Raw genomic sequence first — 16,153 nt, 5'->3', positions numbered from 1 at the left:
ACTTCAGAACATAATCAAACATAAGCGTCATCATCATGTTACAAGGAACAATTACATGAATCTTTGAAGTTTACAAATTAAATGGCTATCTCTTATTATAAAATTAACTGGTATCTACATATAGTCTTTTTTATAAAAGGACCAGAATATATTTTTCACATCTTTGGTATATTACATACAGGTCTATATATATTTAGTATTTCTGCCTATATATGCCTAGGCAGAAATACTAAAATGTGTGTGTTGGCCCAACATTATAAAATCTCCTCTGTATGGACTGCTGTTACTCTAACGTGACAGTCGTGACTCACACCTTGTGTACATTTGATATGTAACCTTCCCTCATCGCCTATTAGAGCGGCATGCTGTGCACTGCCCACAATGCAGGTAGCTCCTCCTAAGAGGATTTTAACTCTAAGTTTGCCTTATTCAGAACAAAATTTAATGTATGCACCACCTGTTATTTTTTAATATGTTATAGCTATAATAACTGTTCTCTGAATGAAGTTTCAATGAACAGCTGCAATTACAAGCCACCTTCTGCTCTGAATGCTTGCTGGTTTAGCAGAGATTTCTTGTAGGACTGAAAGAAAACTACAGTTATGGATTTCAATTTTTGTTACACTACTATTATTCATGTTATTTTTCAGGACTGTTGATGAGGCCTGAAATAACAGGAGATTCCTTTTTATTGAAGAAATACATAGAAATGCAAACAAAAGTGAGGAATCAATTCAAAATCCTAGGATAGCTCTCCAATAAATAGAAGTAAAATGAGAATTCAGTTGCATGCAGCTATTACATGCTCACATAATTCTCTGGCAAGATAGCACCGTGTTTATTTTTGTCAGTATAATATGAGGAATGCTCTATCAGTTGAAACTGGATTACAAAAATAAGATTCAATTTAAGAATAAATGGCATGAGTCCTAAGGGCAATTTAAAATTTGTATATTTAAGAAAAATAAATCTATACAGCTTGCAAGAAATAATACTTTGCACAGTAAGTTTATGAAGGTATACAAGCTATGAAATTATGTAGATAGTGCTAACATGCTACAGCACACGTCAGTTTAAGAAAACCAGCAGTAAAAATATAGTAACAATAGAAAAGGCAGGCAATAAAAAGCAGATGCTCTGAGCAATACTGTAACTTGCAGAGAATTAAATGCAAAATAAACGAATTTAAGGCAAAATTCTTGTATCGCTTCCCCACAACTAACTCCCTCCTCTCTGCCATTGGGTTAAGCCTGTTTGCACAACACATTCTAGAAACTGGAATCACAGCAGTCAAATTCTGCAAGAATTTTCAATGTCTCTGTAGTGCTTTAAGATATTACAACTTAGAGATAAAACGTGTGACTGCATTAGAAACTGAATGAGAATGTCCCTTGGTACCACTCTGTGCTGTACCTATGTCATCCTCCTAAAGATTTCTCCTCAAAGATGGCAGTATGGAAGTGAAACCTTAGCTAGGCCAGAGAAGTCACTTGTATCGAAATCTATGACCTATAGAAACAGTTTGAATTTTGTCACTCTTTCAAGGCCACAAATATACGCCAAGTTTGAATTTTCACATAAAAGCTTTCTCCTGCTAATGACTTGCTTAAAAGCATCCACCTTTTCTAAGCTATTTAGCTGACAACTAAAGCATGTATTGAAATGTGCCAACATCAGCAAACTTTCAACTTTCAGGGAACAACAAATTCATTTCAGCAAAAGCATGATGGGCCTGAATCAAAACTCCAGAAAAATGGAGAATCCTTCCATTAACTCAAACTCAAGGGGAAAAGTGGCAACAGGATGACCTACACAGACACAAACCTAGTTCAGAAGCATTGTAATTCTGCTTAACTTCTGTATTAGTCACAATTTTTATCAGTGAAACAGTTCAGAACCAAATTGATCATCTCTTATGCAAGTGTACTCCTTTCACTCCTTCACCCTTGGCAGACAACAATACCATGACATATATGCAGATATTTCTGACAGTGACATTCTCTATTTGTTCGGAGTCTCTAGTATTCATTGCCACCGTTCAGAATGAATTCCTCAAACCAGAGGTGGAGGCAGAACACATACCTGTATCAATATGGGAAATGAAAGGGCACATGCCTACCGAATGGTGGCTTGACTTCCTTTTGGCCGGACAGAGAAACCTTCAAGGAATATCAGATCCAGGACCTTGTCTCTAGCACAGCCCTTCACTCCACGTGTTCCTGAGAGCACGCTTAGCACCAATCCGGCCACGTAAGGATAGATAACCGGTTCCACTTATGGAACTCAGGCTGCCCTTTACAAACTGAATATGTCCATTTAAAATAAGGGAAGAAAGCCTCTATTTAGGCTTTCTCAAAGTAATCTACGTTCCCTGGGCTGCGGTAAAAGGAGCTCTTTGTAATGATTACTGTCTTACTATAGAGTAGTTCGTATTCAGAAAAACCTCCAAGCAAAGGAGAGAGGGCAGACGTACTCTCCTGAGAGGCACGCAAATGCACCCAAACAGCCCCCAAAACCAAAGAAATTAAGGCACAAGCCTTTTCTTGATGACACACAGAAAAGCAGCAGCTGTCCCCAGGAGGAGAGGGAAACGTGGCAATGATGTGGGCCAGAGAGACCATCACTTGCCTGTGTGGCAACCTGAGCCAGCTCACGACCAAGCCCTGTTAATATTAACGAGGCTTCCAAACACAGACCCTTTGAAGTCATAATGCTGAATCATGTACTAAATAAGCCACTGAAATCTAACTTCTCCACAAGCTAAAACCTGTTGCTTAAAGTAACTAAAATACTTTCATCTATTCATGATGAAACTTTCATCTCTCTTGTTGCTCCCTGAGTAGAGCTGGGCATCAAAAGGGTTTGTGGCTGGTTTAGTTTCAAGGCACGATGATGTGCAGTCAAAGCAGATGGCTGTTAGCAACTCAAAATTATGTGTGACAGGTGAGAATTCGCTTCTGAAACAGACATCAAATTCCAGGGAAAGAAGATCTTTAATACTTTCAAAACACTGACAGAATTTCCTTAAAAATAAGCTGTTAGGAGGATTAAACAATTTCTGAAGAAAGCTTACAGGATAAAAGAAACATTTTAAATGAAGAAACATTTGAAATAGTTCCTCTTGATTTATAAAAGTGACTTAGCAATTTTCTAAATTTTTATTGAAAACTGCATCATGAAAATTTTCACCAATTTCACCTTAGCGATGGACTCGGCATGGATACCTAGCTATAACCAGACGCGGTTTCTGACCCAGAGTTATAGTTCGATCACTCAGTCTCTTTTCTCTTTCGCCAGAAGTGAACAGCATCAACACCCAGTTCTCTCCTCCGTGCCCTTGTGTTAGCTGTCTATAACCCATCCGTTGCCCACACGGTTTTATTACAATTTGATGAATGATTTGCCAGTGGCTGCTCTGTTCCCTGTGTGACTATCCCATAAAAGGAGGAGTTTGTGCAAATGTGTAGAGGAGCTGGTACCTACCTGCCTCTAAAAGGCACATGGCATGTCTTAAACGTCCTGCCCACTGCCTGCCTAGGGCTCAGTGAAGCACTGCTTAACCAGGATGCAAGGGTACAATGAGCAGGTCCTTACGCACATAAAACCAGGTACTGAGAGGATGATGCAGAAAAGGTACAAGAGGCAGAGGAGAAGAAAGTTGCTCTACTAAAAGACACTTTTGTTCTATAAACTTACTTCAACTAAAGGTCTTCCTACCGCGTGGCAGAGCAATGCCAGCCCTTTATAGCTTTCAGTCTTCCATTTCTGATACAGGAATCTTAACTCAGCAAATTTGAACAGAGGGTTTGTTTGCTGGGTTGTTACAACCAGTTGCATCGTTTTCCACACATCTATTATCGGCTGTCCTTTTTGTCTTTCTCCAGTTGTTTTTGATATTTTTTTTTTTTAAATAAAAAGAATAAAACTAAACCCAGTCTTCAACATACAGACACAGCAAGAACTCCTACAGTGGCATAATAATATTCTTGCTTTTGTTCTCTAGTCTTCCCATAAGAAAGAGTTTGTTGTCCTTGTAAGATAGCATGTAGCTTTCCAGTAGGAAATTTATCATACTTTGCTACAAAACATCCCGCAGCAGACGCTACAAACCTGTGCTGCTCCCTAGTCTATTTGATTACAGGAGTTCCCATGTTCCTGTTGCTCAAAGAAAAAAAAAATTCTCCCAGCACTGCAATCCTTACAGCACTGACAGCTCTTCAGTATTCCCTATGTTGTAGCGCACAGTAGACAGCCCACGCTCCGGATCAAAACTAGTCCGGACTTAAGAGTACCATTGGATTTGTACGTTAGGAAGATCCACTGCTACAAGACAGACTTTTAGAGTGTGTCCATCATCATACACTTCTCTGAAATTACAAGACTACCTTTTTTTTAAAAAAAAACAATGATTTTACCATAAGTGGATTTGCAAATGAAATTATACCAAGATGTACATTTTGACACTTGCTTGGCTTTAATAAACCAAACTGAATATAATGTCGGTGCCTTACTGCGTTGGAAAGGGAACACAGACACAAGGAAGTAAAAGGAAGGAAACATCAGCACACAATGTACACCAGTCAGTCTGCTCAGAGAAGTGTGAACTGAACATTCACATCACGAGTGTTCGTGCACACGTTATGACAGCACACAAGTCAAGCTGCAGAATCTGCTCTTACATTTACGTCAGGATGAGTAATGCCTGAGCACATTTATTTGCTGTGCCACTTTCTGTGGCGGGGAACAGAACCTTCCTTAGGGTTGCAACGCACTGTTGGCCAGGACAGCGCTGCAACTTCCAGTTGCTGCAGATATCTCCGCTTCTGCGGACCCACAGGAAATTGTTAAATTCAAACACAGCTGCAGCTCCAGATGAGCTGTATCTTATACCTTGTCTTGCACGTCCAAATGTCACTCCACCAACCGGAGGGACATTTAACAGCCAGTACCGACTCCTGGTGTTTTGATCTGTTTCAAATACAGAGCCAGCTCGCTGGTTACTTACCAAGCTGAATTTACATGGGAAGTTACTCTACCTGGGACCTGTACTGTTATCTGAGGTTTACTAATTCTTAAATTAAAATCACTGGATTATAAATCAAATGACATCTAGTTAAATAAAATCCTGGCAATATTAGAGCTCACAGTTTGGCAGAAGTACTGACTGTACCCATGAGGAAAGTATCCTAAAACGCACATAGAGCCAAAAAAAGTAGTGTCCCAAAGAAAACAATTTTCTTTACATGTAATGAAGTTCCCATTACTTTAGTAACAACAGTCTGCTTGTAAAGAACATAACATATCTCTGTAATAAAGGTTGGCTTTTTCTTGCTGCGTGTACAGCTATTGACAGAGAAATGTTGGATTTTGGCCTTTTACTCTTTTGGTCCTTAGCCATCTGAGCATAGGAAGTAATGGAAAAGAGATTATTGTCTTCAGGAAACAGAATCCTACATGCAGATTGCGGGACTTGATACCAGAAACCATAACACCCCTTCATAGTCAGCAAGAACCGATAGGCCCTGAGAGCATCCAGTATCCAGTGTTCACAGTACAGTTGCCTGAAGGTGTAAACATGAATTTAATGCTACGTCCACGTTATATTTTTCACCAGCATAGCTACACAGTTTAGTCATCTAGGGCTGTAAAGAGACTAGCTGTATCTTCCCAGCTCTATTTTTCCTGGAGGGAAGGCTGAGCTGTGAAATCAGGCACCAATCCTCACCTTTTATTACGCACTGATCTGCTTGCATGGGTTAAAAAGGGTTAAAACCTGCTTAACCAAGTTCCCAGCAGAACATGAAGACTAATACTGAAATACTGGTACACCAGTGACGGATGCTTTCTATTCTCCCAGGTTCAAAGGATACATTGAGAGCAAAACATCGGTCAGAACTGCTCCACCCCACATTAAGTCCCTAGAGCCTTTTCCAGGCCCTTAATCATGGAACTGAAAATCAGGAGGTGGTTTGGGGTATTTTTATTTAGAACTATTGGGGTTTTTTAGGATGAGGTTATATTGCTACGCAATTTCAGAGATATACCATTGAAACACAACAATAACATATACATTTTGTAAAAGCTCATGAGAGCAGCAGTCCAAAGAAAGTGTTAATAAGACATATATAAATACTGAGGTTTACCTCCTCTCAAATTAGACTACCAAAACCTCAAATAAGGCCCAGTTCAACAATTTCAAAGGGTCAAACGTTGGCTTCACTGTCATTTCACTTTTCCCCTGGATCTTTATCTTTTTTTAAACAGCAGCTATGTTTATGCTTGGAAACAGCGAGAAGTGAATCTTCTTCCCCGAGCACTTTGTGCTGACTTGCCAAGTCATACTGCAACCTGCTTAACTAGAATTTACAAGTCAATTGATACAGTGGTTACATCTGACACACATCAGTCATCCTGTCCTGCTGATGGACGAGGCAAGCTGACTGCGAAATGCGTTGTCAATTTTTAAGGCATTGCCTTAACCAAACAGAAATGGGCTAATAGCAATGCCAAGTTGTCACTCTATATTTATCAACAAGAGGGAATAATTTTTAGGAAAATAATAATAAGGCCTCCGCACAATACTAATGCTAAATGACCTGAAAAACTTTCCTAAGGGACTGAAGCCATAGAACAAAGTTTCATTTTATCTTCATAGATCTGACAGCTCAATTTCCCAAGTTCCCGGGGACTTTCAGCAGTGCTGGAGAGAGGCAGTAACAAATGTCAGTGTTTACTTTGAGATCTCTTTGTTAAAGCTCGCTGTACTCAGCAGTCTCTTTAATACCGCTCCTTAGGCGCAAGCAAAGCATGTTCTGCATAAAGCAATAGGGAGTGACTCAGCAGAGCGTGTCTATGATGTTTGAACAAGATGGAATTACTGTATTTAACTAACATATGTTGAAGGTTTTCTAATGCGAATTCAAACTCCTCAGCTCAACGTGACCATAAATTATAATTTGAAATACATTATAAAACTTTTCAGATTCAGTCATTTCCCACAAGCTCTCCCTAATTCTGCACATTAACTCTAGAAGCAAAGGACCTTTCCTTCTCTGCAGGATTTTGCAGTAAATAATCTTCAAAGCCACCCCTAATGTTCCCCAGATTCTTTTTTTTTTTTTTTTTTAAATCTCTTCTCCAACATCATCCCCACAGAAATGCTCTGCAATGACAAACAGTACCAAGGGTACAACTGTCACCTGTTGTAATCCACATCCCCCCGCGGCGTGCATGCACTAGTTGAATCTTGTTACTTGTATCACACGTTTATGGGCACATGGAAATATGGAAAGGGTTTTCACTAGTACCACAAGAAAAAAGAAGAAAGATACAGACATAAAGAAAATAGTCGTAAGCATGGCATCAAGGAAAGACTCTGTCCAATATGTTTATTTTCCTCACCCTTTGTCCTCAAAAACTATTTTGCACCTTCCTAGTTGAAGAAAATTTAGAGAGATAGATATTTTCCTTTCCTCTGGCAGAATACCAAAGCATTGACGTTTTCCCTTCAGACTGATGTACTGTCTCTTACTTCCAGTGTTGGTAGCACAGACCATAGCTGAGGTACAGAACATTGATTCTTCCCACACAGGGTTTCATAACTAACATGTGACAGCCCTAACAACGCAGGGAATGCCTCAGTGAAACCATAAGGTTGAGGTAGCTGTTATCCTTCTATGCTATGTGATTACTCCCCTGTGAGAACTGAATAAGAAAAAAAAAATAATCAGGTGGGATATAATCCTTTGAGGGAAGACTGCACTTTTCAGGTCATTGCACCCACGGGCTTAGCTTTGCATTTTCATTCCATGTGTTCTGCTGTACTCAAGTCACCTAACCTATGCAAACAAATTTCCTTCTTGCTGACGTCAGATGACAAAAATCTCAAGTTAATAAATAAAAAATTTGATCAATTCCTTAATAACTCAGCTCTTAGTCTTCCATAAAGTATCAAAAAAGGAAAACAAAAGAAAACAGATTTCAGTTTTGGGGTGGGTTTTTTTGTCGTTTTGTTGTTTTCTTATTAATACAGTATGGTGTAGGAAATTTTGACAGCATATCTTACCTGCCTCCTGAAATTTATCAATCTCATAACTGCTCTACGTCATCATCCATTTTGAAAACTTACCTTGATGTAACGAGTTCCCATGTATCGCTTCTACTGGCCAGAGGAAGTTTTTCTCATTGCAATAGCAACAGAACAATAAAGGCTAGAAACTGCCTGGGCTGAATCCTTTCTGTTTAGTATGTATGCTTTTTCAGCAGTAAAATCAATAGATATTGTTAGTTCAGCTAGCAATTTTTATTTATCAGGCAATCAAATATCAAGTACACAATGAACAGGGAGATATTTCTATCCATTCCATATCCAGCTCATGTTTACATACATGCATCCATTCACTTTAGCCAATTAAACAAAAGCAATAGCCAAGATCAGTGAGTTATTCTCAAGCATTAAATTTACTTATGAATCCATACTGGTACTTAGCATGAGTCAACTGCCTTGACTAAATATTTGTCTTTTGCTGGGGTTTTTTTGTTTGTTGGGGTTTGTTTTTGTTTTTTAAATTGCATACATTCCCACTTTCAAGAAGGGGAAATGTTGCCTTTGAAAGGCTTACTGACATTGCACCTATGTATTGTTACGTATATATTTAAACTTCATGAGGTACGCAAAAATCTCTGGTCTCAAACATATACATATTAATATTACTATTCAGCCTATTAAGTTATAGTGTTGCTTAAATATCTGCTGTCAGTAATAAATATTGTTTTATCTGATTTGATCTCGGTTTCAAACATAAAAGTGTGTCCTTTTTTCAAAAAGTACATTTTCAAACAGTTCAGATCTTGCATCAGACATTGATAAAAAAATGCAAAATAATGATTTGAGAAGGTATTTTCAAAAAAGCGTACTGTGGTTCTTTCTTGTCTCTTTCCAGCAAAAACTGCTGACAAATTCTAATCTTTTCAATGCTTATTATAAAACACTCAATTATGCCAACTGCTAAGCATAAATATGGTGAATGTTCTCTTATTGCGTACATTAAGCTCTATAGGTAAGGTGGCTAACTCCCGCCTTACAGCTAAAAATCAGAATCCAACTTGATCTGAATTGGGGGATACGGTTTGCACTGCTAGCAATCTAGAAATAAGTGTCATCGGTAGGTATTAACCAATTTCTATAGTGATTACAGAAGTGAGCAAATCAGCGTAGATTCAGAATTATTCAATCAGAACCATAAAGAAAATCATGGGTGCGTCTAATCCCACACACCTCTCGGACACTTTCTCTACCCCCAACCTGTCTTCAGGCCACAAACATCCCCTCTCTCTAAGACAAGGCTGCAGTTCTGCTCAGTGGTTAGACCTGACCTTATGAAAACATTTTCAGAACAAGTAAAACACCTGCACATTAATATTCACATCTGTAATTTGAAACACTTCATCCGCTAAATGGAAAATATTAAAGGGATATAGCAAAGCGGAAAGGGTACAAATAACTACACTTTATAGATACATTCCAGTGAAATGAAGGCATTTAACTTCTTGCACAACTTAAAAAAAAGAACATTTTCAGCTTTATATTTTATATTTTGGGGAGGTGTGTTAATTTACACATGGTCTTAATGTTTCAATTCCATTAAACAGAAATATTTATTATGGACATAAAACAAACAAGCAGTGAACCCATTTTTAATATTTGCTCATTGCATGATATGGGATGTGGCAGGATATGATACCAGATACACCAATAACTCTGTGTGACATAGAAGATTTCCTACAATTATTCATATTTTGTGTGTTTTCAAATCAAAAGGTGAATTACCATATTCAAACTACCATATGATTTACCACATTCAAATATTCCTAAATTCCTTGTTTGGCAATGAGAGATCAACAAGAGACAGGCAGATGCAGGAAGATTAAGCATCAGGTTCAACACAACTCAATACGTGACCGAAGCCTCCAGTTCAACAGTAAAATAAGAAACAGATTTCACTTTAGGTTTTAAGTCCACAAATATTTAATACGTAGCAGTAAAGATTAAAAAACCCCCATACATAAAATAATTTACTAGGAATTCAACTCTATAGCTAACTCCAGCCTTATAACTAAAAATCAAAATCCCAAAGTGTCTGTACGTACCCCTAGAACAGCTGCAATATGATGTCTGTCTAGCTCTCAGGCAAAACCACGGCACACAAGGAATTATAAACACTTCTTTGTCTTAAAAGTTAAAATAGATGTGATATTGGTTGCAGTTTGGGTGGGGGTTTTTTGCTTGGGTTGTTTTTTTTAACTGGTAATTCATTTCCATTGTGCTCAGCATTGTCCTTGTATGATTATAATTAAAGTCCTGAGGCCACCTAATTAAGCCTACTTAATAAGAAACAGCAATGCCCAAGACTGAACTAGATCCAAATCCTTGAAGATCACAAATAATCATATTCCCCGTTAAGATACTTGTCTTGCTATCAGTGCTGGTAACAAATCCAGCTCTGTTTTCAAGGACTGTCTCTCCACTTTCAAGTGCAGCAATTGCAATGCTTTGCTTTTTCTTTGTTTCCAGCGGCAATCCAAGACTTTGCCTCATATCTTCTCATTGCTCACATCTAAAAATGATGCATAGCTGCTTTAGAGTGGATGTTGGCAGGGTGGGATGTGGGAAAACCACCGTGCTCCAGGAGTTCACAACTTTTTACGTGTGGCAAGCATGATGGTTACACACCAGGAACAGCTGGCTCCGTGAGGCAGTGATGGTAAGAATTTCAGTAACAAAAAGAGTGATGATGTGGCAAGGGTGCATTCACTTTTAAATAACACATTTGAGTCAAATGCATGGTCTCAAGAGCCAAACCGTAAAGCCCAGGGCAGCCTTCTGATTAGAAAGAGGCACTCAAGGATAATTAGAGGTGATCCTGTGATTGTAGACAGTCAGACTTTAACAAAAGCAATTGCTTTGCCTCAAAGTTCATCATAACGATTTTCCTCATAATTCATTGTCCAAGGTTTAAAAAATCTAGCTTTAAATTACAGATTCCAAGGTGGTTAACTGCAACTGGTTTAATCAATTAGACCCTTCTTTTAAAAAAAATATTAAAAAACCCCAAAACAACAGACTCTTGAATTTCCAGCTCAAAACTTGACATTTAATGAAAATAAGCAACCAAGAAAATATCAGGGGGTTTACTGCCCATTTAAAACAGTGTGTCTGACAAACTATTTTCCTATGACAATACACTTGGGCAAGAACTTTTTCCAAATACTAGTACATTCAAAAAAGGAAAGAAACAAGATCAAAGAAAAAAGGAATCAAGCAATAGAGACAGAACAATAAGACAGTGAATTAGCTTGAAAAAGCAGGATATACAACTCGAGTCATTCCATAGAGCCATCCATCTAACCTCTTTTTAAAAGCCTTCAGTTATGAAAATTCCACTTTCCCCAAGTCATTTATTCCTGTGCTTAATTTTAAGCTTTCAGTTAGAAAGCTTCTCTTAATGCCAAATCTAGATCTCTCTTGCTACAATTTAAACCCATTACCTTTTGCTTTTTTCCCCTGTGGATCTGCATTATCATCATTACCTTAATCTCTGCAGCAACCTCTTGTGCATCTGAAGACTGCTAGTACATCTTCACACATTTTTTCTCTTCCTTAGGCTAAGCAACGCTAATTTTTTCAACTTTAACTCATAGACAATAATACAACATATAAGAGTCACTATTTTACGTAAGTTTAGGCAGGAGATGGCATAACAGGAATTGCAGTTGAGCCAGAACACCGTGCTACTGTTTAAGTGTGAAAGATTTTGAATTTGTCAACAATTTTGGAAAGTGGCATAGAACCTGAGCTATTAGTATTTATATGCAGATAGACAGATATGCACACATATATACAGACATCTTTGCTTTTGTGACATTTTAACATCAGTGGAGCAAACCTTAAAGAATTTCCATACCTCTGTATTTTTCAACGTGTGCATATCTAGCCAAGCCAGCCCCCTGAACTAGAGGTGTGATCCCAAGTACAATTTTCATTTCAAAATTCCCAAAGATGAGGTTTATTCAGCTTTCAGAAGCTGGTTAATTTATTCAAGTCTAGAAAGCAACAACCACAGATGGCAGCTTTTGGCTCCAGTACCAAACTCCCAATTGCAATTCCCTTCAGATGCAGAGTTTTCATTTGGCCCACGATACCAGAGACAGATGTGAAATTTAGAATCTGGTGAGTCTTTCAGATAATAAACTCACAAAGTATTTAGTTACTCTCAACTCTGTACTTTGAGATTCTGGATGTGTTCGTGTGTCTAGAATCTCTGAGCAATAGCGATTCTCCGTGTGAAGGACACAGGAAAATACATCTTTTTCCATATTCCAGTGTCAAGCTCCTGATGCCCACTGCTCGTTAGCAGCTCAGTTCAACTCTTAACAGATAAGCACTGCTGCTGATATAGCCAGAAATACATTCAGCCAGGTGCAGACAGTGCTTTTATTTGTAGAAATAATTCTTTAAACATAATGAACAACTGAAGACAGCAAAGAGCAAACACATTATTTGTCCTTTTTTGCTTTGGACTCAGAAATAGCAGCCCAGCAGGAAAAGTACTTGACTCCAGTGAGCTAATGAAATTGTTCTTGTATAATGAGATCCAGAGAAGTCTGCATTTGCATTAGCTTCACTGTTTTATCCATAGCATCTACACTACTCTTGTTTGAACTCTATATACACCTAATCTATACCTACAGATTTTAACATCCCAACACCACCATTCCTAAAGTTTTATCCATGCAAGAGTAGCTAGATGTTAGACATTAGGCTGGCAGTTACACAGCCGTTCTTCACCCACTCTTTTTAAAACCTGGTCAGCTTTCAAAGTTGAAGAGATAACTAAAGTCCCTAGAGAATTCGAGCACAGAAAAACAAGTCAGAGAACTAAAAGGAAATGTAGTCCCAAATTATGTATTGGCTTTCCTAATGAACTGTCTTTCCAGCCCAACAAAAACAGATGTATTCTGTACCACAATCAGTAGTGTCTTACAGCTATTCACTTACAGCTGTGAATATCCAACATATTTCAATTTTATATTCATTAGTAGCAAACAGTTTAAGAAAAAAAATCACCTACTCAGTAATTAAGCTTGTTGCTCTAGATATTATCATATTTAATCAGTTTTCTCTTCTGGGTTCAAGCATCTTTTGAGCCACAAAACACTGAAGTGAAGCATGCTGCCTCGGTAAGCCTGAGTAGCGGCATTGCGTCCTGTGCAAAGTCACCTAAGGACTGACTGCAGAATTGGCCTTTATACAGCAGTGATGCACAGGGGCCTCTGTATAGAAGTCAGGGCTCCACTGTGCTTGGCATCGGTACTCGTCTTGGATGATGTAAGCACAAAGGGAAACCAACAGTAGGTAGAAAAAATGAGGTTGGGAAAACAGTGAAGAGATTAAATCTGGTAAAACAAGGATCTGCTAAAGCACACCAGCTGTCCAGCCACACCAGGAGTATTGCCGGCGTCACAGCAGAGCTGAGTTTTTACATGGTACTCACAGATCATTTTAGGAAAAAAAAACTCCTCTAGTCTTATAAAAGAAATAAATGTGAAGTAATACACATTTTCCAAGAAATATAGATATACATTCTCAGTGAGAGTTCATATTTAATGATTCATGTGGTAAGAGAAAAGATACATAGCTGAAGTAAAGAAGAAAATTCATAAGCATGGGAAAGTGTTCTTAAAGGCAGAAATCACATTCCTGGGTGCTTATCTAAATGGACCTGGCTTTAGTGTACAGATCAAAGCCCTAAGGTTACAGTGATCCTATATTTAATATGTATTCTCTCTCATAGGAGTTCAGGCTGTGTGCTGGAAGAAAAAGGTAAGCTCCTGAAAATGCTGTTGCAGATGAACTGGCCTGAGACGTGTCAGGAAAGGGGCATTAGGAAGAGATGCCTTTATTATAGAATGCCAGCTGGGTGAGATGGAGTCCACTAGGGGCCTGGAAAGATAATCAAGAAGTTAGTTTAGATGACACTGAACTTAAATTGACAGTTGAACATCTACTCTAGGACGTAAGACAGGCAGGCTGAGATTTAATGCTTCTGTAGTACAGGTTTTATGGTTCTGTAGAACAATGCTTTTTGTACCCACGGCTTGTTTGTCTTGCACCTCTTGTTTAGTGCAGATTGACAAAACGGTACATGACACGCGTATGCAGAATTTGAGGTAGCAATGGCTACAGTCAAGAAGCCATTACTACTAATGGCTAACTGATCTACTACTACCCTAAACTAATCAAGAAAAAAATTCTTAGTAATTTCTTAGAAATTTTGTAACAATATAGATCTCCCTACCTTCTTGGATGAAAAATCCAAGAATATTTCATTCTCAGGGTTTGACAGTAGCTCTGTGAACTGTACCTGTCTCACCTTCCACAACCATCCTCTGCGGGACTTCAGCCTACCAGAGAAGTACTTAATGCTAACTCAGGCATGAGAGTTCTGTTGGGAGACAATGTAAAGAAACTAACATCTAAATAATGTGACAACCAGAGCCACGCTCATTTTTGTTGGGTTTTTTTGTGGTTTTTGGGTTTTTTGGGTTTTTTTTAAGGAGACAACTTCATTTCAGCTGAATTATTTTATTTCACAACTGCAGAATGCCATGCTGGCTGTAGGCATCATAAACAGATTATTCATTCCTATATCATTTCATTCTGCAAATAGTGTTGGCTTCTTAAATGGCATGTACAGCTTGCCAAACTGACTATAAATGTAGCTCCTTAGGAACTATTAGGTCTTTTAGAAATATTTAGGACATTTTTAAAAGCTTTGTTATTTAGCTTGTAATAGTTCCATCAGGACCATTAAATCTATCAGGTAAATAGGTCTTCAGAATTATTATTTTTTAACCACACATTAGTGGTTCTTAACGACTATGAAGATGCTGTTACACTCCATTGAGTATGCTCTTAAAGCATATTGATATGCACAGTAAAAAGCATATAAATACGTGTGTATTTACCGCTTTTGAATGTTGTCTGCTTTCAGAATTAAAAGACCATTTAATGTGTTTCCTAAAATAATCAAAATCATATAATTAGGGTGAGTTAAAGAGTAACAATTTTAAAAGTACACATTAAGTAAATTTGTTTCCACTGCCCCACAATCCTTTGCTAAATACAAATAGTACTTTTATAAATAGGCAAAAAACTTTGAAAAGCCATAATTCCTTTTCCTTTGTCATCGCCCGCGAACAGCACACAAAATTCCTTCTACCCAGTAAGCTATGCACTGCATTAAAAATCAGGGAATATACATTATAAACAAAGTTATATTATTTGGATAAAAGTAACAGTTACATAACAAAATCATCATTACAAATATAATTCAGATTTCATCCTTAGCTGGAAAGTCTGGCTTAAAATAATCATAGGGCTGGGTTTTTTGGTGGGGTTGGGTTTTGGTTTGGTTTTTTTTTTCATTTCTAGCAAAAAGCAGTCTAAAGCAGGACCTTGAAGCTACCCATATAATTACAGTTCAATCCACCTGATGTTCCATTGTCGGGAAAAGGAATTGAGATAATCTCTGTTAATCTGGAAGTAGAAGGGAAGCAAAATTACCAAGTTCACTGCAGAGACACAAATAGATGTATTTATGCATATTGTATCCTAGAACTAATTAAGATATCAATTCTACCTTCAGAGAAAAGAAACATGGGTAGTTCAATTTTGATTAAGCAGTGGGTGCGCTTGGACAATCCAAACAGACCTCGTAGACAGCAGCTATTGCTGCTTGTCCTGAGCATAATAAATGAAGTCAGAAGAAATGTCTTTGAGAATTGAAAAAGTTCCCTTAGACTAGAAGTAAACTACAGCTTTACTCTATTCCCAAACTAATTGAATAAGACATATACTAAAGAAAAAAGGACAAAAACAATTAAAACCAAAACAACAACATACTTTTCACTGGTATGTGAAGGGAGAGCTATAAGAAAAGGTCAATAACACCAGGAAATAATCTAATGGACGATAATTTGTATATTAAGTAAATATTGTCATCAATGATTTCCTCAAGTCAATTACTGTCTATCCCTGCCCAAAGTCAGAACACACATAGGTTAAGTCCACTTCTCTGCAAGAGTAAATCCT

This window comes from Grus americana, chromosome 15 (genome assembly GCF_028858705.1).
Source record: "Grus americana isolate bGruAme1 chromosome 15, bGruAme1.mat, whole genome shotgun sequence".
Lineage (NCBI taxonomy): Eukaryota > Metazoa > Chordata > Aves > Gruiformes > Gruidae > Grus > Grus americana.
This window is presented reverse-complemented; position numbering follows the sequence as displayed.